This window comes from Pelobates fuscus, chromosome 9 (genome assembly GCF_036172605.1).
Source record: "Pelobates fuscus isolate aPelFus1 chromosome 9, aPelFus1.pri, whole genome shotgun sequence".
In the NCBI taxonomy this organism is placed as follows: domain Eukaryota; kingdom Metazoa; phylum Chordata; class Amphibia; order Anura; family Pelobatidae; genus Pelobates; species Pelobates fuscus.
The window spans coordinates 73,767,959-73,795,613 of record NC_086325.1 but is presented as its reverse complement, the minus strand read 5'-3'; the positions used below and the strand labels follow the sequence as shown (position 1 = coordinate 73,795,613).

At 43.5% G+C, this 27,655-nt stretch overlaps 1 protein-coding gene across 1 annotated transcript in view; it reads left to right on the top strand.

Annotated features, from left to right (window-relative positions):
• LOC134572835 (ubiquitin carboxyl-terminal hydrolase 12-like) overlaps window positions 1-27,655 on the top strand; it is a 72,184-nt gene that overhangs the window by 20,890 nt on the left and 23,639 nt on the right. The window lies entirely within an intron of this gene.

The window sequence follows — 27,655 nt, the reverse complement described above, 5'->3', positions numbered from 1 at the left end:
TCTTTGATGTCCTCCCGGGAAGCAGTCACAGACACGTGGACGGGTCAATCAAAGGGGCCGGAACATACCGGTGGCTCTGCAGAAGTCTCTACCGTGTACCTGGAGGTGATCAATCTCCTTTCCTTCCCCCCCGATTCCTCCGTCCACCCTTGTCTTCCTTAGGACGGCTCACCGGCCGGACATAGCCCGATGCCCCACGTTGGGCGCCAAGTTGTTATGGTACTTTTTAGCAGTAAACCAAAATGTTTTAAATGTCTATCTGTTCCTGTCCAAATTAGTAAAATTGAATTGCGTATATACGCTGAAGTAATTAAGTCTGACACACGGAGTTCAGGTTAAAATAACTTTGAGAAAATTTATTGGCAAGTGAATAAAAAGCGGGCGCGCGCAGGCCCTTTTAAGAGACATTTTGCGTCATCATTGGTTCAAAAATGAAGTGGTTAGTCCCGTGCCCACCCACCAGAGGTGGGATTGTTCTGGACACGGGTGGGGATAAGGGGGTCTTGAGCGTCATTTTACACGGTCAGTGATATCAGGCCTCGTGGCCAGGTGCAAGGTCTCTTATGAATAGAAGTTTCCCTGATCCATTTCTGTTCCCTACATTTCTCCCCATTTTGTCCTTTCTTCCTTAAGTCTTCCCAGGCTCAGATACATTTTTTAAAAAAAAATTTGATTTGTCTCACTTAAAGCGGCTCAGTCACAGATAGATGTATGTGACTACCTTCTCTTGCCCACATGCGACGGTTGGGGGGGGGAGGGGGTGGCACTATGGAGATGGATGTGCATGCCCAGTAAGCTGGGAGTAATGAAAATTTAGCTGGTCTCTCAAAAATCTTGTGAGACAGTGGGCAGGATAGAGAAGTGAATATTCTTGGATAGTTATCCTAGCGAAGGAAGAGGAGCTGCACTTAAGCTCCACCATTATGTTACAATTGTCACGCATAGGAAACATACATTAGACAGTCTTCTACTTACCACCTACTTTATCTAATGCTTTAAAGAGAAATCGATAAGAAAATAAGAACAGACTCTGAAAAAGGAAGAGAAGAAGAAACAATAGGAGAAAGGTAAGTTTGATGTGACCGAGCAGCTTTAAACAATACCAGGCAAATAGACACGTTGTGAGTCCATTCATTAAAGAGTGATTTGCAAAAACATTGGAAACTTGAGTCAAAGTAGTTGATTTGAGATGGAGACTTTATCCAACTCAGCTGTTTGGGCATGGATGTTGCAAGTCATTTTTAAACTCACTGTTAGAATAGACTGGGAAGACTGAGGAAAAGGGTGCTTTATTCACTAAAGTGAATTTCAAATTTAAGTTCAAACTTAGCATCGCTAATCCAAGAAAAAGAAAGGACCACACTCATTTAAGGAACCACAGGGTGCTTAGCTGTGCCAGGACCAGCATATCAATACGTATAGTACATCCAAGAATTAATTTCAGGCACTAACTGGGTTTAAAAGTAAAGCCGTTTTCCAAGTCAGGGGTGTGACTATGAACCAGTATAGCAGATCTTATTACACTCTAAGGAACACCCCAGCGGCATATGCCCAGACTTCAAGGAGACAGTTCAAGTTTGCTGGTATCTTACACCAACTTTCTCACTCTCTTTTCCTCTCTCTCTCTCCTTTCTCTTTCCTTGCCCTTAGTATTCAGTACAAATAAAAAGATTTTAAAAGTGCAATGGTGGCATAAACAAGACTAAGCAAACATGCTAACTCATGCTCAGATACCAATGTCCTAACGAGGACAAATCATTAATCACCAATTTTGTACTATCACACCATATGTAACTATATTGTAATGATGGCACTATCCAATAGGGTATTATGTATCACAAGGCATTGCGGACGCTGTGTCGGCCACTTAATTACTTGACTGTTACTCGTGAAAAAAAGTTAAAGCTGTGTTATTGCACCATCACATACACAGCAACACTTCGAGCTCCACAGAGGTCTTTGTCAAGCTTTGACAAAGACCTAAGCGGAAACAGAAATGTTGCTGTGTACATGATGGTGCAATAAAACTTTTTTTTTTTTTTTTTTAATAGAACCATGTACCTTGCTCCATATTTACTAAAATATGTGATTATTGATGTTAAATGTTCGCAATTTAATTTGTGAAATCACAAGCTGAATACTTCCATTGGTGCCGCAAAACCCTATACTAGTTATGTTACCACCCCATAACTAGACCTTTAATAATGCATATTTTGGTAGCAGTTGAAAACAATTTAGCAAAACACTGGAGGATACAATCCATTGTTGAAGTTTTACAACCCATGCGCATGGAGATATCCCATAAGATCGTGGATTTCACTCCAAAATTTGAGTGTATGACATAGTTGGGCTCATTAGTACCTGAATCAACATCCCGCTCCCCCGTGAGCTGTTTATATTGATTTACTAGTTTCATTCTTGTATCTGCAATTTGTTTGTCATTGAATGCTAATTGATGTCACAGCCATCCTATGTGTGGTGGATTTCCATATATTGTCCATGTATTGTTTAACCTCATATTGGATGATGTAATGTGTGCAACTGGCGATACCTTTTTGTTTTTTGGACTGTCTGTCTACAGCACCTGTGTCATGTATGTACATTAAATACCTTTTAAAAGTCTGAAGAATTTACACAACAAAAACATATGTTAAAGTGCAAATGTTATTAAGTACCAAACCAACAGTTTTTAGCAATGAGGAAGCAAGAGCAAGATATATTAAACAATACTAATCTAATTTACACATTATTATCAAGGACATATACATATTTGCTTACCCTTTTGAATACCAATGTCTCTGTATTATTACAATATTGACTTATTACAGTATAAACATTACTAGCTTAACAGGGAGCTGATAAAGTCAGCAGAATTGCACATACCATGCCTTAGTTCCCAAGCGTTTTAATAGTATACTTACCTACATTTAACAAATAGATATTTGTAAAGTCTTAAACAATCTATGCACTATAATCATTTCATCTAATTGAAATGTTTTTTTGTGCATGGAGTACTCTGGCGTTTACCCTCTGAAAACATTGTTAACCCCTTAAGACCGCAGGACGTACTATGCCGTCCTTATTTTGGTGGCTCTAAAAGCCGCAGGACGGCATAGTACGTCCTGCGATCTTATGTACTTACCCGGTCGTCGGCGATCCCACGCCGGCGATCGCGGTATGGGGGACTTACCTGGGAGCCCAGGGAGTCCCCCTGCGTCCTCTTCAGCCGCCCAGGGCCATGTGATCGCGAGGTCCTTGCGAGGACCCCGCGATCACATGGACGGCATAGCCGTCCAAGGCATTGCCAGCAGGGGGAGTGCCTGTAATGACCGGTACTCCCCCTGCTGTCTGAAAAAAATAAATAAATGTTAAAACAGTGTAAAAATAAATTATATATACTTAGATCATATATATATTTATTATATATATGATCTAAGTATATATATACACACATATACACACATACACATAAATATGCATACACTGTCTACGTGTATTTTAATATTAATATATACATAATTATATATATATATTAATATCAAAATACATGTACAATGATATTGATTAAATATATATATAATTTTCATTATATATATATATTTATATATAATAAAAATAAATAAATATATAAATACGTTAAAAAAATAAATAAAAAAATAATAAAAAAAAATAGATAAAAAATATATAAACATGCGTAATTTCGTTCTAACTGTATTTTAAAATTAATATATATATATATTGATATCAAAATACATGTAGAACGAAATAATATATATATCTATATACATAAGTATATACGTATATATCACTATGTATATACCTATATATAAATAAAAATAATTAAAAAAAATTATATACATATATATACACACATATATATATACACACATATATATATAATAATTCTACGCATCTATTTATGTAATAATTTTACATAATTAGGTCATTTTATTAATTACAATTTGCAGGACCTGCCTGCCAACCCAGGCCAAAAGTTCAGGGAATTACATTGTCTAGCACTATATTTAACTCTGTAACTTTCCAAGACACCATGAAACCTGTACATGGGGGGTACTGTTTTACTCGGAAGACTTCGCTGAACACAAATATTAGTGTTTCAAAACAGTAAAATATATTACAACGACGATATCGTCAGTGACAGTGACATTTTTTGCATTTTTCACACACAAATGGCACTTACACTGACGATATAATTGTTGTGATACGTTTTACTGTTTTGAAACACTAATATTTGTGTTCAGCGAAGTCTCCTGAGTATAACAGTACCCCTCATGTACAGGTTTTATGGTGTTTTCAAAAGTTACAGAGTCAAATATAAGGTTTGCGTTTCAGTTTTTTCACATTAAAATTCGCCAGGTTGCCTTTGAGACCGTATGGTAGCCCAGGAATGAAAATTATCCCCATGATGGCATACCATTTGCAATAGTAGACAACCCAGGGTATTGCAAATAGGGTATGTTCAGTTTTTTTAGTAGCCACTTAGTCACAAACACTGGCCAAAATTTGCGTTCAAATTAGTTTTTTGCATTTTCAAATATTAACACTAACTTTGGCCAGTGTTTGTGACCAAGTGGCTACTAAAAAAGACTGGACATACTCAATTTGCAATACCTTAGGTTGTCTACTTTTGCAAATGGTATGCCATCATGGGGGTAATTCTTATTTCTGGGCTACCATATGGTCTCAAAGGCAACGTAACCAATCTGGCGAATTTCAATGTAAAAAAACTGAAATATGTAACACGCTATATTTGACCCTGTAACTTCCCAAAACACCATAAAACCTGTACATAGGGGGTACTGTTTTACACGCGAGACATCGCTGAATACAAATATGTGTATTGTATTGCAGTAAAAGCAAACAGTATTATGACATTCACAGTTAGAATGTCACGTAGAACTAAAAAAATGTAAAAAATTCTTATTTTCTCCCATTTTTTAAATATTTTTTTCATATTAAATTATGTTCCATACCTAAATATTTGATGTTAAACGAAAGCCCCGTTTCCCCTGAATAAAATGATATATAATAATGGGGGGTGCATTTAATATGAAAGAGGTGAATTATGGTTGGACAGACATAAAGCGCAAATGCCAGGTTTTGTTTACGTTTTTTTGGATCACAACTTGTACATTTGGCTGCGGTCTTAAGGGGTTAAACTGTTTTCGAACGGTTTTACACTGTACAAGGGTACAAAACCCATATAAGTAGCATTGAGGATCAAAAATAACACATTTACCTATAATCCACGTATATTTAAACATTTCACACTTATGTGCATCAAAGAAGCATAGGACCTAGCGTTAAAATGTGGAGCAAGGCCCTATACATCTTATATTTACAGTTGGCCCCCATTTAAAAAAAAAACAAAAACACTCCAGACCACAATTCCTTAATGTCCACCCTTGGTCTCCGTGCTGTAGTGAGGTTAACTCATGTCGTTCTTACATAAGATTTTACATTCTAATCCTAACATCATGTTGGCTTTACTGTCTTAAACAATAACTCAATATCACAAAGTTTTGAGATGATGTGAACACTAGGTTATATGTCTCTAGTTGAGCAAGTGATGCAGATTGAATTGACATTGAGTTAAAAACATCACTGTACCTTTTATTTTATCCCGTCACTGTCACTGCAGCCAGGAAAACATCAACACACAATTTTGGCAGGGTTTGTGGTGCAAAGGCTACACTTTATGATTCTGGACATAAACAATCTCCAGAATAAGTCAAGTACTCAATTCTTTGAGAGAAACCAGAAAACTGAGCTCAGGCACAAAACAGGAAAAAACAAACTTCACAAATTCAGAAAACAGATTTTAAGCATCTAAGAAAACAGAAATAAAATCAAGCACCAATCAAGTACTTACAATGGAACCACTGAATGAGATTTATAAAGTGTATAAAATTATTACCCACTGGAAAAAAATATTTCTACAGATGGTCATGTGCATAGATACTTACGAAGAAACAATAAATTCCGACATTTATCCATTGTTGCATAAATCAAAAACGTTTGATTCTTGTCCATGGATTATAAAGTACTCTAGCATTGTATTGCTAGGCACATACAGTGACAGGTAGTCACATGACATTATAGCTGATCCCTTAGAAAATATATATGCATTGGGGATACTCTTTTAAAATATTATCCGTTCAGTGGAAATAGGAGAATTATATTAAAAAAAAACAAAAAAAAAACTGTGGATCTGTGCTCAAAACAGTGTACAGAGAAGCAAAAAAAGTTTTACTTAGGAATCCTAGTGTTGAAACTTTTTTTTTACACTGCCTGTTCAATAAAAATGTCTGCCAAAAAATTGAATTTGACTGACATTAAATGGTTACTCCTTTAAGGTGCCATATTGTAATGTGCCATATTGGGCACTATGGAAAATGTCAACTTGCTGTAAACCAGTAAAAAGAAAAATACAAAGTTTACTCAGCTGGAAAAATGTCTTCCACACCCTCTCTGATGTCACAGGGGCCTCAAGCGGTCCACTCACAGGCTCCTCTATTAGGGATGCACCGAAATGAAAATTTTGGGCTGAAACCGAAAATTCAGGATGCCCTTGGCCGAAAACCGAAAATGACTTTTTTTTCCCCAAATGATTTTAATTTTTTTTTTTCATTATATTAGGCTTTTTAATGAATTTAATGAATCTAATATGAAAAACTTCCCTTCTCTTTTAGAGGTTCCCCCTACCCCAGTGTTCCTTTTCCTGTACCTTAGTCCCCACCTTAATGTTCCTCTCCCTTCCAGTCCCATAGTGTTCTTTCCATCCTTCTCCACAGTCCCATAGTGTTATCCTCCCCTCCCCAGTCCCATAGTGTTATCCCTGCCCCACCTGTTCCATAGTGTTCTTCCTCCCCCTCACCCCCCTGTCCCAAGTGCAGTATTATTGACTTTACATGTTATCATTTCTATCTTTCAAAAAACAAACAAAAAAAAAAAAAAACTATTTCGTACGAAATGAGAGAAGCCCATTTTCGGACGAAAACTTCAGCTGCCGAAATTTTGTTGCATCCCTATCCTCTGAGATGTCTGTGACTGGACCATTTTGTCGGCTCTGAGCGCAAGTGTGCTCTCTCTGGGCCAGCAAGGGTAGGGAGTTGGTGTGGGCAGAACGATGGAGCATTTTTGCTATTACGTCAACAGAGGGAGGTTGGTTAGCATGATTTCACCACTGTCGGCATGATGCAATGCGCGCTGATGATAGATGTTTATCACAACATTGATATTTGGCAGCCCGGATTCTGGGTTGCAATAGTCACATGTCCTGGGGGTGAAACTTGTCCCCAGCTCACAAGAGCAGTGTTTCAATTAGAAACTTGGCATATATATACTCCTACCACCTTAACCACTTCAAATTTCTGAAGTTGACACCGTAGTTGGAGTAACCATTAAGAAAGTTGGCATCAATAAATTGTAATGCATTAATACATTTTAAAAAGTTAAACTCGCTAGTATTTTAGCGCCAAGACAGTCTTCATGTGGCAGATTATCATCCTTGATGATTTCTATTCCAGTCTGATAATTCTAATAGAGAAGCATTGTGACTATCGCTGCACATTGCGATCCAGTGCTTCTCACAGAGAAGACATGAGCTGCGTTTAGTGTCCTCATGTTGCGCGTGCCAAAAGTGAACACCGATTTTTTTAAAGGTTTTAAAGATTAAGTGCCTCTAGTGGCTGTCAGTCTCAGAGGATGGAATTTAAGTCCAACATGGTAGTAGGCACAAAAATGTAGCTTTCCATTGTGTTAACCGTATCATCAAGATACAAAGTAATACAACATTTATAGAAACATTAGTATTTTTAGCTGATTCTTCTGTCTCCCATAGTGTTAATATTCATCTAGCAACGCCCCATACATTCACTGTTTTTATACCGCTTGATATAATTTTCTTACTACCACTTTTTGCCTTTCAGTGAGCTGAATGGCTCTTACAGCTTACAATTAATAACGTTCCTTCTTTCCCATGCTGATATGTTTTCTACTTTGATTACACTAAATGATAAGCTTTCTCAAATATTTCAACAATTTTTCCATTGAAAATACTTTTTGCTAACCCCAGGGAACATTTAACATTTGAAACTGTTAATTTGTGCATTGATGATGTCTGTCTGCAATTTGTCAAAGACAAGCAGATACATTCCTGCCCTGATTACGAGCTATTGGTTTCTGACGTTCGGTACTGCTCCTACACTTATAAACAACAAGCTGCAGGCAATGGAATAATGCACATCATTGCATATTTGGGAACATATCCTCCCATAAGCCTACTTGGAAAAGCACAGTTACCAAAAGAAAACAGAACGTGCAAAAATCAGCACCATTCACCTCGCTTGAAACCTCCTGTAACTGGACTTAAAATCTGTGTTTTTTTGTTTTGTTTTGTTTTTTTAAATATACTAGTAATTGCAAAATGTCTGTTGGTGCAAGACTCACTACCCTGTGACAAATGGAAGTTCATGGGCCTGCCCACTGCCTATGACGTCTGTGTATCCTGTACATGCTTTCATTATGCTGTGCATAAGCGTAAGAATTACTGTATATACTAGAGTATAAGTCGAGTTTTTCAGCACATTTTTTATGCTGAAAAACCCCAACTTGACTTATACTCGAGTCAATGTCTGTATTATGGCAATTTACATTGCCATAATACAGACAGGGGGCTGTGTAGGAGGGGGACTGGCAGGGAGCTGTTACTTACCTCTCCTGCAGCTCCCTCCTCCTCCTCCGCGCCGTCCCTGTCAGCTCCCAGTGTAAGTCTCGCGAGAGCTGCGGGGTCATAGTGCGGCCGCGAGACTTACACTGGGAGCTGACAGAGGAGCTGACCGGTCCAGCGCGGAGGAGAAGGGAGCTGACAGGAGCTGCAGGAGAGGTAAGCGCTCTCTGCCAGCCCCCCTCCACTGAACTGCCAATGCCACTGGACCACCAGGGAGTGAGAGCCTTCCTCCCTGCCATGTATCAAGCAGGGAGGGGGGACGAAAAAAATTATAATAAAATACAAATAATAATACAACAAAAAAAATATTAAAATAATTTAAAAAATAATAATAATAAAAATGCCCACCCCACACCAAGGCTCTGCAACACACACACACTGCACTCATACACACACACTGCATTCATTATATACACACACTGTAAATAAATATTCAATTAATATAATTTTTTTAGGATCTAATTTTTATTTAGCAATTTACCAGTAGCTGCTGCATTTCCCACCCTGGTCTTATACTCGAGTCAATAAGTGTTCCCAGTTTTTTGGGGTAAAATTAGGGGCCTCTGCTTATATTCGGGTCGGCTTATACTCTAGTATATACGGTACCTTCATTCCACTTGAAGAAGACCGCTGCTTCAGATGTGAATTGTAGACAAAACTAACGAAGAAACCTCTTTCAAGCTGTTGGTTTGTCAGGCTTTGCTGTTGGATCACTTGGCCACGAAACAGAATGCCTTGAGTGAGAAATCAATGAAAGATGTATATTTGACCAGAAAATCTACAATCCTATGAGTCAAGGATGCAGATCTGTGATACTACATGTATAGTACACCCTGTTAATCGTTGGCCCTTGGACCCCAAACCAGTCCCCACTTTCCTTTCACATATCGTGAGGTATAAGGAGGAAACCAATCCAAAATCCATCTTGGATATTAGTGGGTCCTGAAACCCTATCAAAGACATACTGTCTGGCTATTTATTGCATAAATATAGTCCTAATTCAAGTATAATTTGAAACTTGTTCAGTTTTGTATGATATTTAATTCCAAGTATTTATATGTTCAGTTCTAAGCAGGGCCCCATCAGTCCTTCATCCTACTTCCTTTTTTTGTTTGTTTTGTTTTTTGTTTTACAGGGCACCACATTTAACCCTTTAAGACCGGAGGGCGTACAATTACGTCCTTTTTTTAAGCGGCTCTAAACGCCGCCGGGCGTAATTGTATGCTCTCCGTTTTTTTTTTTTTTTTTTTAAACTTACCCGGTCGCCGGCGATTGCTGTTGGGGGGACTCCCAGGGAGCCCCCCGCGGCACGTCCGCCCTCCAGCAGCCCCCCCGGCCATGTGAGAGTGAGCTCCTTGCGAGGACCTCACAGTCACATGGCTGGGATAGCTGGCTCAGGCATTGCCAGCAGGGGGACTAACTCTAATGACAGTTAATCCCCCTGCTGTCTGAAATCAAATATAAAAAAAAAAAGTTAAATCAGTGCAAAAAAAACCAATTATATACTTAGATCACATATATATACACACACATACACTGTCTAGGTGTATTTTACTATTAATATATAATAATATCAAATTACACGTAGACTGATACTGATTAAATATATATATAATTATTGTTATATATATATATTTATATATAATATAAAAAAAATATGTAAATACGTAAACAAATAAAATTAAAAAAATAAGTAAAAATAAATAAAAAAATATATAGATGTGTTATTTCGTTCTAACTGTATTGTGATATTAATATATATTTATATCAAAATACACGTAGAACAAAATAATATATATCTATATACATAAATATATACGTGTGTGTGTATGTGTATATATATATATATATATATATATATATATATAAATATATATATACACATGTATTAATTCTACACATATATTTATGTAATATTTTTACATAATTAGGTATCCTAATTAATGACAATTAGCGTGACCTGCCTGACAACCCATGCCGAAAGTATAGGGAATTTAATTTGCTAGCACTGTATTTAACCGTATAACTTTCCAAGACACCATAAAACCTATACATGGGGGGGTACTGTTTTACTCGGGAGACTTCGCTGAACACAAATATTAGTGTTTCAAAACAGTAAAATGTATTACAACGATGATATCGCCAGTAGTTTTCACGCACAAACAGCACTTACACGGACGATATTATTGCTGCAATACTTTTTACTGTTTTGAAACACAGATATTTGTGTTCAGCGAAGTCTCCCAAGTACAACAGTACCCCTCATGTACATGTTTTATGGTGTTTTCAAAAGTTACAGCGTCAAATATAAGGCTTGTGTTTCATTTTTTTCACATTAAAATTCGCCAGATTGCTTACGTTGCCTTTGTGACCCTATGGTAGCCCAAGAATGAAAATTACCTTTATGATGGCATACCATTTGCAATAGTAGACAACCCAAGGTAATGCAAATGGGGTATGTCCAGTATTTTTTAGAGGTGTCTTTCTACGGCACTCAAGGCTGCTAGAGCCAAACAGGCTTTGGCCTCTCAGGAGTCTCAGTGAAACTTCAGATATCTGCTAATACGAAGAGGTACTGAAGGACAATCCTCAATTTTTGCATTGCAGAACGTAGAGGAAGTGATCTCAGATCAGTTCCTCCCAGCACTTGTGAATGGGAATCCACACTGTAGTAGAGCAGCCTGCAGCTCCTGTCCTTGACCTGTACCTGGCCAGCCTGGTCCCCACTGGAACCCAGGGAAGCCACCCACACTGCTAGACATACACAGACCTGCAGAATAAGCCTCCCCTCATACAAATAATATGAACAGCCCACACACAAACATACACACGCAACACCACTAACAATCCACATACATGCACACAATCCCACATGCAACCTCTCAAATGCAATACCCCAAACAGTCTCCACACACTACCAAACACGCAGTGACATATCCACCCACACACAATTCCACAAGCAGCCCTCATACACAGCCCACATTCATATGTATCATACACGATACCATAAACTACTAATGCACATATACAATATAATAGCTCATATAAGCACAAATACAATGATACAAAGCAATTGCAGTATAAATAACACAAGCAAAATACAGCAGCATACACACCTCAATTTAAAAAAAATAGGATCGGCACACTACGGGACATCACAATCCTATATTGGCACAGTGCTGCTAAAAGGTTGCCTACCCCTGTTCTAGGGTATACAAAGTCCAGGACACATTCAGCTCAGTTTTCCTTCTTTTATTTGATAAGAAAAACAGGTGCTTTAAATAATAATAAACAAACAAAAATTCCTTGCTCTTACTTGAGCTCTTACTAGACAGAAATCACTATCTGTAATTGGGTGGTTTTCCCAATTTTCAAAAAAAAATGTATTGGCTTTTTCTCCCTCACTCTGCTTTTTCTCCCTCACTCTGCAGCAGGCTAATCTCTTCTTTTTTTATATTTTTTATTTTTTTAAATTCTTGATTTTTCTTGTGCATATTAAAGAACATACAGTTAGCCTTGCAGCGCCACAACAGCATCTGCAGGCTTGTCATGAACATCAACTTATTATGGCATGTGGTTGGCTAGCACATTTTTAAAATGTTTTATCACGAGAAACAAACGGTTATAAACTGTTCTATAACGTATAGGTTATGCATTAGCGTATTTCGTATACGAACTGTAAGATAAAGACCATTAGTTACATGCTTAATTTAATCACACCGTAGAGTAAAGTGTTAGACAGTTGCTATTAGGGATTCGACTAATTCTCACCGAGCAAGTTCAGCTAAGAGTTTTGCTAGGTTGGCTATTCTTGTGTAGTGGTAATACAGTACGTCATATATCTATGGCTAGCCTCCGTGTAATGCATAGGTGAGTCACGCTTAACAACCCTAGGCTATAGGGAGTTAATGAGTCCCTTTAAATACTTTACTTTCAGTGCCGGTGTAATGATACAGACTTTGTATGGTTATGCCTTATCAGCAATTGCATAAAATAAATCCGTGATCGAAGCCTCCTGCCTTTGGAGCTAAGATTATCAGTGCACATTTTTCTTGTATAGGACTAGGCAGTCATAACGATGTGATCGCCCGTGCCAGTGGTGGCTGTAGGTGCCATAGCTAGTGTGGATTCAGAGGGTTGCACTGGTGGTGATATGGTGCTGGTTCCTTTTGGCCGTGCGATTTGTATAAAGTTGGATACATGAGTAAGGGCTAGGAGTTTGAGAGTCATCTATGTGTGAATTGCGTATATTTCAGAGTATGAGTGTCTGTGCCGTGTTAGGGCTGGGTTCTTTAAGACTGTGGAGGAGGTCTATGTGAATTAAAAAGGTTGGGCCATATTGACTAGAGTGTGTTCCATCGGTTGCTATGCCTCTTAACCCTGAGGCATTAGGGGGGAGGGGGCGCGGGCAGTGTGCAGCTGTACTGCCTTAAAGGCACAGGGTAATGCACAACCTGTCGGTGCAAGAGATGAGAGCCTTAATAAAGACAGGTTATACATAACTTGGTATAGTGAGTAGAACATGAAGCATTAAAAATTAATATTACAATTTAACAAGAACTGGAGGTCTTTTGTTTGGTCAGTCCAGGTTTCATGTCACGGGTCCTGGGTGTCCACCCCTATGGCATTGTTAGAGAGTCCCAGTGTGGTCAGCAAGGCCTGTCCTTCTTCCACGTTGGTGATTTTATAGTGTTGTTCGCCTTTGGTCACCCACAGCGTTCTGGGGGTCGCCCATCTGTAAACTAGACCCGCTGCCTGCAGGGTAGCGGTCACGGGCTGCATGCTCTTGCGCCATGATAATGTGTCTCTGCTTAAGTCCTGGAAGAATGTAATTTGATGTGTTTCAAAGTCATAGGGCGCTTTCCCTTTCATGGCCGTTATTAGGGCTATTTTGTCTGTCAAGGTTTGGCATCGTAGGATTATGTCGCGTGGGGCTGACTTAGGTGCCCTTAGGGGTTTTGCTATGCGATATACGCCATCAAACGTAAAGTGTTTTGCCAGCCTGTTGGGAATGAGTGAGGCCACTAAGTGGGGTAGTTCCTCCAGTGGCACCGTTTCTGATACCCCCCTGATCTTGACATTCTTCCTTCTACCCCTGTCGTCTAAGATGTTTACTTGCCTGGAGACATTATCCTGTACTGTCTGCATCTGGGCAACTGTGTCTTTTAGTGAGTTTAGGGCTTGGCTCAGGTCTTTCACCTCTTGTGCCGTGGCCTGTGTTCAGGCCGATACTGCCTGTACCTCTGCTGCTTGCCACATTAGTTGTAGGTTACCTTGGAGTCCCGCTAGCATGGTCTGGATGTCCTGTTTTGTCGCTGGGGCTAACCCATCAGTAGCCTGTGCTTTTATGTTGCCTGTGTTGGCCTCTGCTGTGCTGTGTTCTGAGTCTTCTTCTTCAGATCTTATAGGTGAGGCTGCCGTGTTAGCGCGTGCCTGTGCGGGTGGAGGATGCTGCAGCATGCTGCCAATGTCCCGGTTAGGCGTGGAGGTACTTGCTGCAGGTTTGTTGGACCTCCGTCCCATATCTTCCGTTGTGTGAAAGTCTGCCTCTATGAGTTGTGGGCTCTGCCCGAGCTACGCTGTCAGCCCCCTGTTGAGGTACTGGTCACGTGTGCGATAGGCCCCCTGACCCTTGACGCGGCGTTTCGTGCCCGACTGTTGTAAAAAAGGCATCTGCGTGTTCAGCAGGGTGTCTGGAAGCTGTGCTTGTCGTTAGTTTTAGTCGATGGGCTGCGGGTGTGCCTTTTTTTTCCGTTATTTTGCGCCGGCCGTGCAGAGCTTTTGCAAATAGCGACTGCCTCGTTGTGCCGTTAGCTCCGCCCCCCTCGCTAATCTCTTCTTTTAAAGGCCTGTCTGCTAATTGACCAGCTACAGGTGAGTGCCAATTAGTTAATTCTGAAGCTAAATTGCATGATTTTGCTATTACATGACGCAAAGTCATGATTTTATTAAAGACACGGAGGCGAGTATTGCATATCCCTTTCTTTACTGTCCACCAATAACAACAAAGAATACAAACAGAATGAAAAAATAATGAACATACATTAACAGAGGCCCCTCCCCGCTCAAGTCCCAATATAATAGGCAGCACTTCCCTTCCATTTCCCTCTTTCTGAAGATGCGACCGTAGTAACAGTGTCCAACTAAGAATGGTAATAAGTCCAAAAGTAGACAACTATAACTGAATAGGATAATCCAACAACAGCAGGGAAGCATGACCGGATGAACCGTAGGACCAGAGAGTATCAGCGGGGGGAGTCCTCTCAAGCTGGATGACGGCATGCCGTCTTATCAGATCAGGCTGTGAAAACATAAAGGAACAGGGGCCGACAGGTTAAAATCGATAATTGCAACTAGTGTCAAGTTTCAAACTGAGGAAAAATCCCACATATATACAGTCCCACACTACAGGGTGATTAGCAAAAACCAACATGAACTTACCAGTACGACACGGCCCCACTTACCGTACCAAAATATTCAATGTGAATTCGTGGTAACCTTCGACAACCGGGTGGGAAACACATCACCTTAGTAATAGAACATGGGTAGGACAATACTCGCCTCCGTGTCTTTAAAGGACCACTCTAGTGCCAGGAAAGCATACTCGTTTTCCTGGCACTAGAGTGCCCTGAGGGTGCCCCCACCCTCAGGGACCCCCTCCCGCCCGGCTCTGGAAAAGGGAAAGGGGTTAAATCTTACCTTTTTCCAGCGCTGGGCGGAGAGATCTCCTCCTGCTCTCCTCCTCTGATCCTCCTCTTCTCCTCCCCGTCGGCTGAATGCGCACGCGCGGCAAGAGCTGCGCGCGCATTCAGCCGGTCACATAGGAAAGCATTCATAATGCTTTCCTATGGACGCTGGCGTGCTCTCACTGTGAAAATCACAGTGAGAAGCACGCAAGCGCCTCTAGCGGCTGTCAATGAGACAGCCACTAGAGGACATAGGGGGAAGGCTTAACCCATTCATAAACATAGCAGTTTCTCTGAAACTGCTATGTTTATGAAAAAATGGGTTAACCCTAGAAGGACCTGGCACCCAGACCACCTCATTAAGCTGAAGTGGTCTGGGTGCCTAGAGTGGTCCTTTAATAAAATCATGACTTTTCGTGATGTAATAGCAAAATCATGCAATTTTATAACAAGACACGGAGGCTCATATTGCAAGTTTAAAGCTGTTCAACTACTGCAGTGAATGTATGTGGGGCCGGGCGAAAGTAAAATTCCCTGAAAGTAGATTCCCTAGACCAATCGGCTGTTTTCATAAGGTCCTCCAGACGTGCGCCTGCAGTCATCATCGAGGAAGCCGAGGCCCCCCGGACCGAATGGGCTCCAAAGACCGCGGTATCAATGCCCGCTTGGGCCAGTAGCCATTTCACCCAGCGTGATAGTGTAGTGCTAGAGACCGGGCGGAAAGGAGGACGAAAGGATAAGAATAGCTGTGGGGATACAGCTGAGCGGTGAAGTTTGGTTTGATTTTCGCGTAGGCAAGCCACTAGGCACAATGTTGGAGAGGTAGGGAAACTCGGATAGGACACAGATTTGATTGAGGTCTTCGTCCGTCGACTGATGTTGAACGTTACCCCGTCCGGGGTGTATGACCTGGCGTCAAAGTCCAGGGCTCTGACATCTGAAACCCTCTTGCATGAAACAAGGCGGAGCAGGCAGACCAACTTGGCAGATAGTTGTTTCAAGGAGAGTGCTGGGTTAGCGGGCCAGGATGAGATGAAGGATAACACGACGGAGACATCCCAGGTCGTGGAATAACGCGGCCTGGGTGGTCGGGAGAATCGGGAGCCCTTGAGGAGTCGGCATACTAAGGGGTGTTGTCCTGCAGGGCATCCGTCAAAGCCTTGATGAATCGCAGAGATGGCCGACCGATAGAGGTTGATAGTCCTGTAAGCCTTCCCCGCCTCAAAGAGGGAAGTCAGGAATTGCACGACCATGGTTACAGGGGCCAAATGTGATCCGCGTCCCTATCCAGTCACCAGCCAGCCCAAGCTCGCCAAGCTGACCCATATGCCCATCTACTTCCGGGAACCCATGCTTCTGCCAACAGGCGTCTAGTTGTGTCCGAAACTCCTTGGATCTCCCAAGGTCCCCGGAGATTCGCCACGCCAGAAGTGGAAGGGAGCCCTTCAGTCGAAGTGGGTGATCTCGTGCCATCGGGTCAAGTAGTAAGTTGTGGAACGACGGCAGCAGTCGGGGATAGTCCACCGCCATTTTGAGTATTTGAGGGAACCATGACTGCGTTTCCCAGAAGGGGGTCACCATCACCAACTCTTCCCGGTGTCTGCGGGTCTGCAGGAGGGAGCGCGGGATCATGGAAAACGGGGTAAAAGCATATAGGGGGCTCCCGTTCCATTCTTGCAGGAAGGCGTCTACCGCTTCTGCCATCGGGTCCGGCCTCCAGCTGAAGAAGCGAGACAGTTGGGTGTTGAGTCGGGAAGCGAAGAGGTCGATAGTGAAGGGACCCCAAAGAGATGATAAACTGGAGAACACCTCCGTGTCCAACTTCCAGTCGCTGGTGTCTGAAAGATGGCATGACCCCCAGTCCACTTGAACGTTGTGCAGACCAGGTAGGTATTCCGCGTGGACCATCAGGTTCCGTTCTAGGCAGAATTCCCAAAAGTCTTTCGCCAAGGTGGCCAACACTGCCGACTGCGTACCACCCAGGTGGTTGACATACCTGACCGCTGAGACGTTGTCCATGCGGAGACGGATGCAAGCCAAGGCACGGTCCTTCGCGAAGCTGTGGATGGCAAAGGAACCCGCTAGGAGTGTAGCCGGGATTCGGCTGCCGACCAACGTCCGCCCGTTGAAATTCCTTCGCAATGGGCCCCCCAGCCTTGGAGGCTGGCATCTGAGTCGATCGTGAACTCTGGTAGTGAGCTGAAGATTGTTTTGCCGTTCCATGCGGACAGGTTGATAATCCACCATCGCAGTTCGTCCTTTGTTTCGCTGTCCAGCGACACCAGGTCTGCGTAGGATGCACCGGCTCTCAGGTGTGCGATCTTCAGGCGTAGTGCTCGGTAGTGGAGCGGGCCCGGGAATACCGCCTGAATCGATGAGGCCAGGAGGCCGATAAGCTGTCGCAAGGTGAGCTGGGGCCGATTGAGGCCTCTGCGTAGCTCCTTGCGGATGGAACGGATCTTGGATTGTGGCAGGCTCATTCGCCTCTCACGAGTCCATGAGGAATCCTAGGAATTCCATACGAGTGGCGGGGTTTAGGCACGGCTTTTCCCAGTTGATAACGAAACCCAGGCGGGAAAGGAGGCTTATGGCCAGTCGGAGGTGGGTAAGGAGAGTGGAGCGATCTTGGGCCATGAGGAGGATGTCTTCTAGGTATACGATTAGACGAACTCCCCGACTGTGTAACCAGGCCATCACTGGACGTAGTAGCTTTGTGAAGCACCACGGAGCCGAGGAGAGGCCGAAAGGTAGCAGGTAAACCTCCAAGTCTCTTGTTGCCAATGAAAGCGTAGGAGATCTCGGGAATTTAACGCAATCGGTACCGTCAGGTATGTGTCCTTGAGATCTAGCTTCACTAGCCAGTCTCCATGAAGGAGAAGATCCCGTAACAGGTGGATACCTTCCATCTTGAAATGATGGTATCGGACTATGGCATTGAAGGGGCGCAGATTTATGACGGGTCTCAATTGACCGCCTTTCTTTTCCACCAGGAAAATGTTGCTTATGACCCCTGCGTGGTTGAGGGGTGCCCGTTCTATAGCCCCTTTGGTAAGAAGGGTGGAGAGTTCCTCGTCGATCCGTCTGCGATCCTGAAGTGAAAAGCAGATCGGTCGAGGGGGGGGGAATGTGTATAAGGTGTTCTATAAGTTCTATGTGAAAACCCTGAATAGTGGCCAGCACCCATGGGTCTGATGTGATTTGTGACCAGGCTGGGAAAAAATGTTGGAGTCTGACCCTACACAAACAGGAGAAGAAACATGTGATATGAGGTAACTCACCGTAGGGTCGTCTGGAACTGGAGTTGCCTCGGAAGCCTATGTATAGCCACGGGCGTCCGCAAGATGGGAAGAAGGAAGGACGTGTGTTAGCCTCCTGGTACTGTGTTCGCTGTTGAAAAGAGCCTCGTCCCGTGCCACGGGATTGGAAATAATTACGGCCGGACAGACGGCTCCTGGATCTGCCGGCCCTGGTGGAGACCCGTCCCTGGAAAACTTGCCTCATGGAGGCTTGTGCCTTATCCAGGGCAGTAAATGCCCCAACAAAACGCCCCAAATCTTTAATAAAGGAGTCGCCGAAGAGGAGACCTTGGGCGTCCTTACCGGCTTCTGTGAGGGCGAGATTGCCCAGTTTTGGTTCTATATTAAATAAGATGGCTTTACGCCGTTCAGTCGAGAGGGAGGTGTTAACGCTCCCAGCAATACAGATTGCTCTCTGGACCCAACCACGCAGGTCTTCAGGGTCAACCATGCGGTTCTCCGCTTTGGCGTCTTCAGCCAAATCAAATAATTTTGCCAGTGGGCCGAATATATCCAGGTGTTTATCCTGGCATGATTTTAAGGCCGATTCAAGCCCTTTATGGGGGTTCCAGCCTAGTTTGTAAGAAACTGAGTCATCTTGGGGTCTACCTCGGGAGTGTCGCAAACTTTATTAGGCACCACAGGCCTTGGACACTCCGCCCTCAATTTGTTGCGGGCCGCTTTGCTAAGTGGGTGTCGCACCCAATTCTCAAGATACGTGGCAATGTGGTCGGCCGGGAGCCACTCTGCCGATCTCGGATGGTGTAAGTCATCCGGGTCGAAGAGTGGAACGCCTGATGGATCCACGAGGGTGTATCCCGCAGTTGCGGAGTATCCAGTCCCTGGCTCGCCTCCGGTCTTCTCTGCCGGAGCAGAGGAAAGGAGGTCAAAGCCTGTATTAGCGGCATCCACCTCAGTCGCTGTGCTCTGGCACATTTCCATAGCCGCGCCCGTTCTGCCTGGCGCGGAAAGGCTCTTTTGCGTGGGTGTGACACGCTTTCTGGGGCGACCTAAGGTACGCCAGTCATGGTGTTTCTGGAGGCAGAGGGATGTTTAACTTTATGGGTAGCCTTCTTGGGTATTTCTCCCTGTGGGTCCACAGGATGATGCGAACGAGGCGTTGTGGAGCCCGAGTAGTGCTTGTCCAAAGGACATGGCAGGAGGACCTGAGAAATGGTGTGGGAGAGGGTAGATGACATGGACCCCATGGCTGCCATAATGGCGTCTGTCACCGAGCGCTGTAGCGCTAAGAACTGTGCTCCATCAGAGTGGGTAGTTCTATATGAGTGAGCGGGTGAATTACACGAGGTGACAGGGGCTTAACCCCTACAAAGTGGGGTATCAGACTCCCCAGAGGGAGGGGAACCAGAAGATAGTCTGGGTTTGGGCATGATATAATAAAATAGGAATAACAGTAAGTTAATCCCAGTAAGCTGTCAAGGAATAGTATGGGTTAGTCACCCAAACCGATAGCAATAAGCAAAAAACAATCTCACCAGGGCCCAGACCAGTGGCACACTGACAGCGGAGTGGGAAGAAGTCAGGAAGTCAGAAAATGGCCGCCAGTAATCTCGCGAGATTCGCGGCAAAAAATGTGAAGTGATAGAAGAAACCGAACGTCCGGCAGGTAAAAGAGACAAATTCGTTGATATAATAGGTAAGTATAGGGAAAAAAATGCAAAAAAATGGCGAATGGGCCGTTCGCGAAAATTAAGCGAACGCGGCAAACAGCCGAATAGCCCTATCTGCCGATTGATGAGCTGTATGTGTGCGCTACGAATTAGCCGAACGGGCTTAATTCGTATGCGCACACAGCCGAAAACCGGGAAAAAACGTGCGCAAAATGGCGCTGAGGTAATTCAAGGAAAGGAGAAACAGAAGAAACAAGAGTTAAACGGAGGAAAACAGCCACTAAACATGACAGGGGAGGTCTGGACCCGGGACACAATAAGCAATAAAAAGTATGCAATAAAGGATTCTAATTAAGATAGAATAAGCTAAGAGATAATGAGATATAAATATATATACCAGAAAGTAATAAGAATAAATTAAAGAAAAAAAAGCTATATAGTACAATAGCAACTAGAATAATAATTATTAATATTAATAAAATCTATAAGGAATGATGGTATTAAACAAATGTCAATAGGAAATAATATGACAAAAGTGACATGTACTTATCTTTGTGTCGGAGCAGCAAAGAAGAGGGAAATGGAAGGGAAGTGCTGCCTATTATACTGGGACCTGAGCGGGCAGGGGCCTCTGTTAATGTATGTTCATTATTTTTTCATTCTGTTTGTATTCTTTGCTGCTATTGGTGGACAGTAAAGAAAGGGATATGCAATATGAGCCTCCGTGTCATGTTATAAAATCAAGATTCTGGTCAGTACACAGCAACTAGTGCTGTTGGAGCATTGGCCCACCCTGCTCTCCAAATGCTTCGCCCCAGGGACCCATACCATGTTTTGTAGAGCATCAGCAATGTATATTGCAAACTTTAACCTCTCTCCCTGGGGCATTTAACTAAAGATTATCTGGCTGCTGTTTAACAAATCAGGCCTGATATATCTGCCATCAAGCACTATTCCACTTTTTCGCTCACAAGTTTAAAAGAACACTCCAGACACATAACAGAATTGAGCTTGCTGGAGTGCTTTATGTGTCGGGGGTTGTGACCGTTTATAAAAATGCTGAATTCAGTAGAAATTGTCACCTTTATAATTGGGTACTGAAACAGTTTCCTGGGCTTCAGACAGGTATGTTTTTTTTTTTTTATTATTAAATTTTTTATTATTTCCCCTTGCTCCTGTTAGCCGTACAGAGCTAATGGAAGCAGCAGGCACGCTAGGCTAGCTCATGCCACCCTTGCCTCCTACTACAGTTCATTGACAAGCATTGGAAAGTTGTGATCGCAGTTGCGCACACGAATATGGCTCCAGTACAGAGTCTTCTCAGTGAGAAGTCTCTGATGGGTGTATTCTCTGTGCCCGGGAAAATGGAGAGGCCTGCAAAGGCTGCAAAAAGCAGATTGCAAGTTGTTTTAAGAAAGCATACAGAACAAAAATACAAACTTGTTTTCTTTGGAGGTATATCTTATAAATTGTTGGTAAAAAAAAACATTTGGAGTGTTCTTTTAAGTCTTTTAAGTCATGTCCAATATGTAAAGCAGTTACTGTATTATCAGGGAGCATTTGGTCTGCACCTCTGGTGAGTGCAGACCACAGTACTCGTTGCCTCTCAGAACCGGCGCACAGTGAGTAGGTGTATGCTAAGATCACTGGTTGCTGAGCTAGCAGGAGGCACAGACCACACACTTCCCGCTTTGTACCTTTTCCCCCAGAACGCTCTGAAGCAGCCCGGACCCTTGATCATGGCAAGGCTAAATGTTCAACAAATATGCCTGCCCGGCGCCTAGAACAGCTTGTCCCAGGGCATAGGTCGATAAGAATTCCATATATATATATTTTGCTGAGGTAGTTTGATAGTCATTTTATATCCCTGGCATGTTACCTCATTAATATCTCTAAATGTGAAGGTTATTTTGAGTACAGTGAAATATTATTTATGTATTGAGGTAAGCATAGTAAATGCTTTATGTCTTTGTGACAAACTGCACAGATGAGAAGCCCCATGATTGGATTAACATTGTCTGCAACTGTGTTTAATGTATCCACTGTATCTAATTGTATTAATATACCTTTAGCTGTTTATGCTTTATATCATTTAGTTTCTTCCTAGTTTATTTCCATAAACTCTTTCACCACTTTCATGACGGCCTACGTGTGCATCTTTAAAAGTGGCCAACATCCTGCTAATCAGAGATGTTAGCAAAAACCTTCCATTTATTCCAATTGCTTTCTGAGTTATAAGTATTAATGTGGAAAAATCCCTATATAAAGCAGCCAGTGTGTGTGTGTGTGATGAGTTTGTTGAATTATATGCTGGATATCAAAGATCTCTTGCATGATATACACCACTGACAGACTTTAAAGAATCCTATGAAAGGTTTTGTATTATTTGGGCCAAGAGGCTGTGTTGTGTGTTTGAAAATGCAGAGCAAAGAGGCTCTGAGGTTGTGGATGTAGAGCAAGCATGTCAAACTTGCGGCCCACAATGGATAGATTTGCGTCCCACTTGCCCTGGGGGCTACTTTGTGTTGTGGCTGCGACCAGCCGCAAGACAGGAAAGATATTTCAGACCAGGCCGATCATGTTCTCCCGCAGGCCAACCACACCCCCTTCCCTCTTGCTCGCAGTGCCAGTGGAGCGTCTAGCCTGCTTGAGCAGAGAAGAGCAGGGCTGGAACTGGAGGACGGATGGCTCAACCTAAGGTAGAGGGGCTTGAAAGAAAGTTACATTTGGGGGAGGGCATTGTATTAAATTGGGGGAGGGAGGTGGACAGTGTATTAAATTAGAGTGCTGTGAGGAGGGGCAGTGTATTCGATTAAGGGACAGTGTATTAGATTGGGTGGAGGGGGGGCAGCGTATTAAATTTGGTGGCAATGTATTGGATTTGTGGGCAGTGTATTAGAATGGAGGGAGGGGGCAGTGTATTAGAATGGAGGGAGGGGGCAGTGTATTAGAATGGAGGGAGGGGGCAGTGTATTAGAATGGAGGGAGGGGGCAGTGTATTAGATTGGGTGGAGGGGAGGCAGCGTATTAGATTGGGTCTGCTAGCATGGAGGAATAGTGAGCAATAGTACAAAGACTGCAGCATAGACAGGGGAAATCGAAATGGGACAGGCAGCATAGAAAAGTACTTAAAGCTCCACAAATAAAATAGATAATGTATGATGAACAGTACTTGAGAAAACTATATGTCACCTATGGTCTCTACATCAGTCATGCCATTAAGTTGCTGTGCCCGCTGCTAGCTATTACCACTTAAAAAAACACTATAGCCATTAGGGATTGACCAATTTTTTTATTATTATTATTCTTTTGTAAATATCAGTATTGGCCGATAATCACCAGTAATACCGATAATGAGGTGGGCCGGTGCGTCCATAAAGTGGTACAAGCGTCTGCCTTGGGGCGCATCGGCCCTGGGGGGTGCTAGATTGGAGTGACCGGCAGGAGGTTGTCGCACAGCGCTCCCTCCTGCCAGGCACTCTGTGTAGCATGGCCGAGCGGAGCAGTGTGCACCGCGGTACAGGAACTTTGTTTCCTGTACCCGGCTGGACTGAAAGGAAGTGCTGACTGAGATGGCACTTCCTGTCAGTGCGGCCGGGTACAGGAAACTGAATCTCCTGTACCATGGGAGACAAGACAGGGCGAAGTTACACTTTTGGGAAAGGGGAGGGGGGGAGGCAAAAACACTATGGGACAGGGGAGTAGAGGAAAGAACACTATGGGGAGGGGGAGGAAAAAACACTATCGGACAAGGGAGGAGGGGGAGGAAAAAGCGCTATGGAACAGAGGCGGGGGGGAGGAAAGAACGCTATGGGACGGGGGGGAAGGAAAGGGGACGGGGAAGGGGAGAACACTGTGGGGGGTGGGAAGACAATATGGGACAGGGGAGAAGGGGAAAGAACACTGGGGGGGAGAGAGAGGAACATTAAGGGATGTCACTAAGGTACAGGGGTTGGGGGGCCACTTAAAGCTAAGGAAGAGGAACATTAAGAGGAATGGGGGGGGAGGGAGGGAGTTCCTACCCCACATATATACACACCAACACACTGCATCCACTACCCAAGCACACACACACTGCATTTACTAATTAAATACTCTCACTGCATCCACTACATACACACATATAAATATTCTGGAAAACATATAAATACAATCTGACTGGCATGTATATTTTGTTCATTTACCACTTAAAGGACCACTATAGTGCCAGGAAAACACACTCGTCAGGGTCCCCCTCCCGCCGGGCTCTGGAGAGAGGAAGGGGTTAAAATCTTACCTTTCTCCAGCGCCGGGCGGGGAGCTTTCCTCCTCCTCTCCTCCTTCCTAGCGGCAGGAGCCGCGCGCGCATTCAGCCAGTTCATAGGAAAGCATTTACAATGCTTTCCTATGGACGCTGGCGTCTTCTCACTGTGATTTTCACAGTGAGAAGCACGCAAGCGCCTCTAGCGGCTGTCAATGAGACAGCCTCTAGAGGCTGGATTAACCCTCATTGTAAACATAGCAGTTTCTCTTTTAGTTCTTTTATTCCCCCCTCACTATTTTTGGGGCGAGTGGGGATAGGTAGAGGTTTCTTAATGTTTTATGTGGGTGGGGGGTGACTTGGGCTTGGGGACCCCTAGTCACCTTGGGGGAGGACATTTTAATTTAGGGCCCTCACCTGCCGCTCAGGGGTGGGGGCTGGGGGAGGGTGGACAATAGGTGTCCCCCCCCCCCCCTCATTCTCCTTTAGGGCCCCCACCCGCCGCTCAGGGGTGGGGGCCGAGGGAGAGGACAATAAGTCCTCACTGTTTAGTAGACATGCGTGAGTAGGGGCATTTGAGAGATTTCAATCTCCCTAATGCTAATATGGGGGTCATATTGACCCCCATAGAGTGAGGGAGAACATGGGGGGGCTTAGGAAGTGGTGGGGAGCACTGCTCCCTGCCGCTTCTATTTTTAAGTCTTGCAAGGATGGAGCTGCGCGCCGGTAGCTACCTCCTTGAAATAAACTGAACGAACACCGATAGTTGGGGGGGATTAGGGGCATTTGTGGGTGACTAGGGGGTCAATTAGATGTAGTGGAGTCGGGAGGGAGGGGGGTTAAAGAAAAACGGGATTTGGCCTTGACAGTGCCACTTTAAGGCTGCCTCTAGTGGCTGTTTACCTGCAGTTTCGCAAAGTTTGCCTTTTGAGTTTGAAATACATGAGGAAGTCTAGCATGTTGAAAAATCTCACAGAAAATCATTGTGTCACTGCTTTCCTATAGGGAAGGCCTAATGTATGTACATTAGATCTTCCCCATTTGCGGGGGGTGTACTTAGGCCCTTGAATTATGTAAGTGTAGAATGGGTTATTTAACCCTTTATTTGCCACTGGGTGTTGGGGGCACGATTTATGCACACTCTCTGCGTCCACTATACACTCACTGCATCATTGTGGGCAGATTCGGGTTGGGCCCTGTTAGCAGACTAGGGGGCCGGGTCCCAGACCTTAAGCTGCATAAGGAGAAAAAACTGATTCTGAAAGATAAAGAGAAGATGAGGAAACCATAAAGGCAGGTTTGAGATGACAGAGACAGTTTAAAGGGACACTCCAGGCACCCAGACCACTTCTGCTCATTGGAGTGGTCTGGGTGCCAACTCCCACTACCCTTAACCCTGCAAGTGTAATTATTGCAGTTTTTCATAAACTGCAATAATTACATTGCAGGGTTAACTCCACCTCTAGTGGCTGTCTACTAGACAGCCACTAGAAGTCACTTCCTAGTTTCTAGCACAGGTTTCCTGTGCTAGAGCGTCGCTGGACGTCCTCACGCTGTGTGAGGACCTCCAGCGTCGCTCAAAACCCCATAGGAAAGCATTGAAATGATTTTTCAATGCTTTCCTATGGGGAGACATTTCCGCGCATGCGCAATTAGGTCTCCTCGGCCGGTGGGCGAGATTAGTCTCGCCCACCTGCTGACTTAATCACAGGGAGGAGCGTCGCGGAGACATCGGCGAGGGACATCGCCGCTGTCCCAGGTAAGTCACTGAAGGGGTTTTCACCCCTTCAGTAACCGGGGATTGGGGGGTGGGAGGGAGAGGGACCCTCCAGTGGTCGTTTTTCTGGCACTGGAGTTTCCCTTTAAGGTGGGGATTGTGACTAGGACTGGTGGTACAGACGCCATTTGTAAAATGGTGAATATATTCCTGTTAGTATGATTCTGGATGCTAAATTTAATGTAAGGATATAAGCTGTCCATAAGTCTCAAGCTGTTCAGTCTAGCCCCCCCCCCATAGAGATCTTACTTGTGCAGTAGATCATTTTATTAGACATATCAGCCATTTTGTTTCTACATGCCAGCTATTTGCCTTTGCACTTCATGGAAATAAAGCAAAGGTCACTGTAGCTGTGCTGGTGGTGAATCCTCTTCCTGTCCAATCACACAAATAGATCTATCTGACATATTAGTGCATCCATTAAAAGGTCAAAAACAGCGTAATAAGCACAAATCATCTCTGTGTCAGCGAGTCCTGGACAGTGTGTAATATAAACGTATGTTAAGTTTTATGACTATGTACTAACATAAAATTTCAGTCTTGGGTAAAAAAAGCTTGACCTACAAATGTTACCCTCTTCATGCTTAATAAATGACAATACATCAGGCCTGCACTGCTCATGTTGTACTCCGTAAAGCTGCACACAATGTTCTGTATATCCTCTTATTACCTAGCGGTGTTAACCTCCTGAATTCCATGTGCTTGTTGCATAAATAACACATTACACCTAGGGAACATGTCCGGCTATACATTGAAGTGTTAATTGTCAAATAAGCCATTTTTGAAAAAAATACTCCAAGTCAGTTATTTTTCAGTTCTTCCAATTTGGCTAAATTTACTTTGAATAACACTTTAGTGAAAAACCCGGTATTGGGATTCCCACAATATACACCGTCTTCAGTCTGCTTAAAGGAACACTATAATGTAAGGAATACAAACCTGTATTGCTGGCACTATAGTGCATGTGCATAGTGCACGAAAGGTGAATTTATTTGCCTTTTCGGCCCAGCGCCTGGCTCGACTTCTGTGGTTGAGATCATCAATATGAAACTGTAAATTCACCTTTTAGTGAATAACCCTGTTAAATATACTCAATATCCAAAGTCTAAATAAAATCATTCACATTTAGTATGGAGATGCCCAGTACCTCGTTTGAAATTTCCTTTCATTCCTAAACCCTGTAATTGAAGAGAAATAAGAATCCATCATTTTCTGATGCTAAAAATACAAATGCACTTGCTGAACTCGCACAGTAACAGATAAAATATATTCT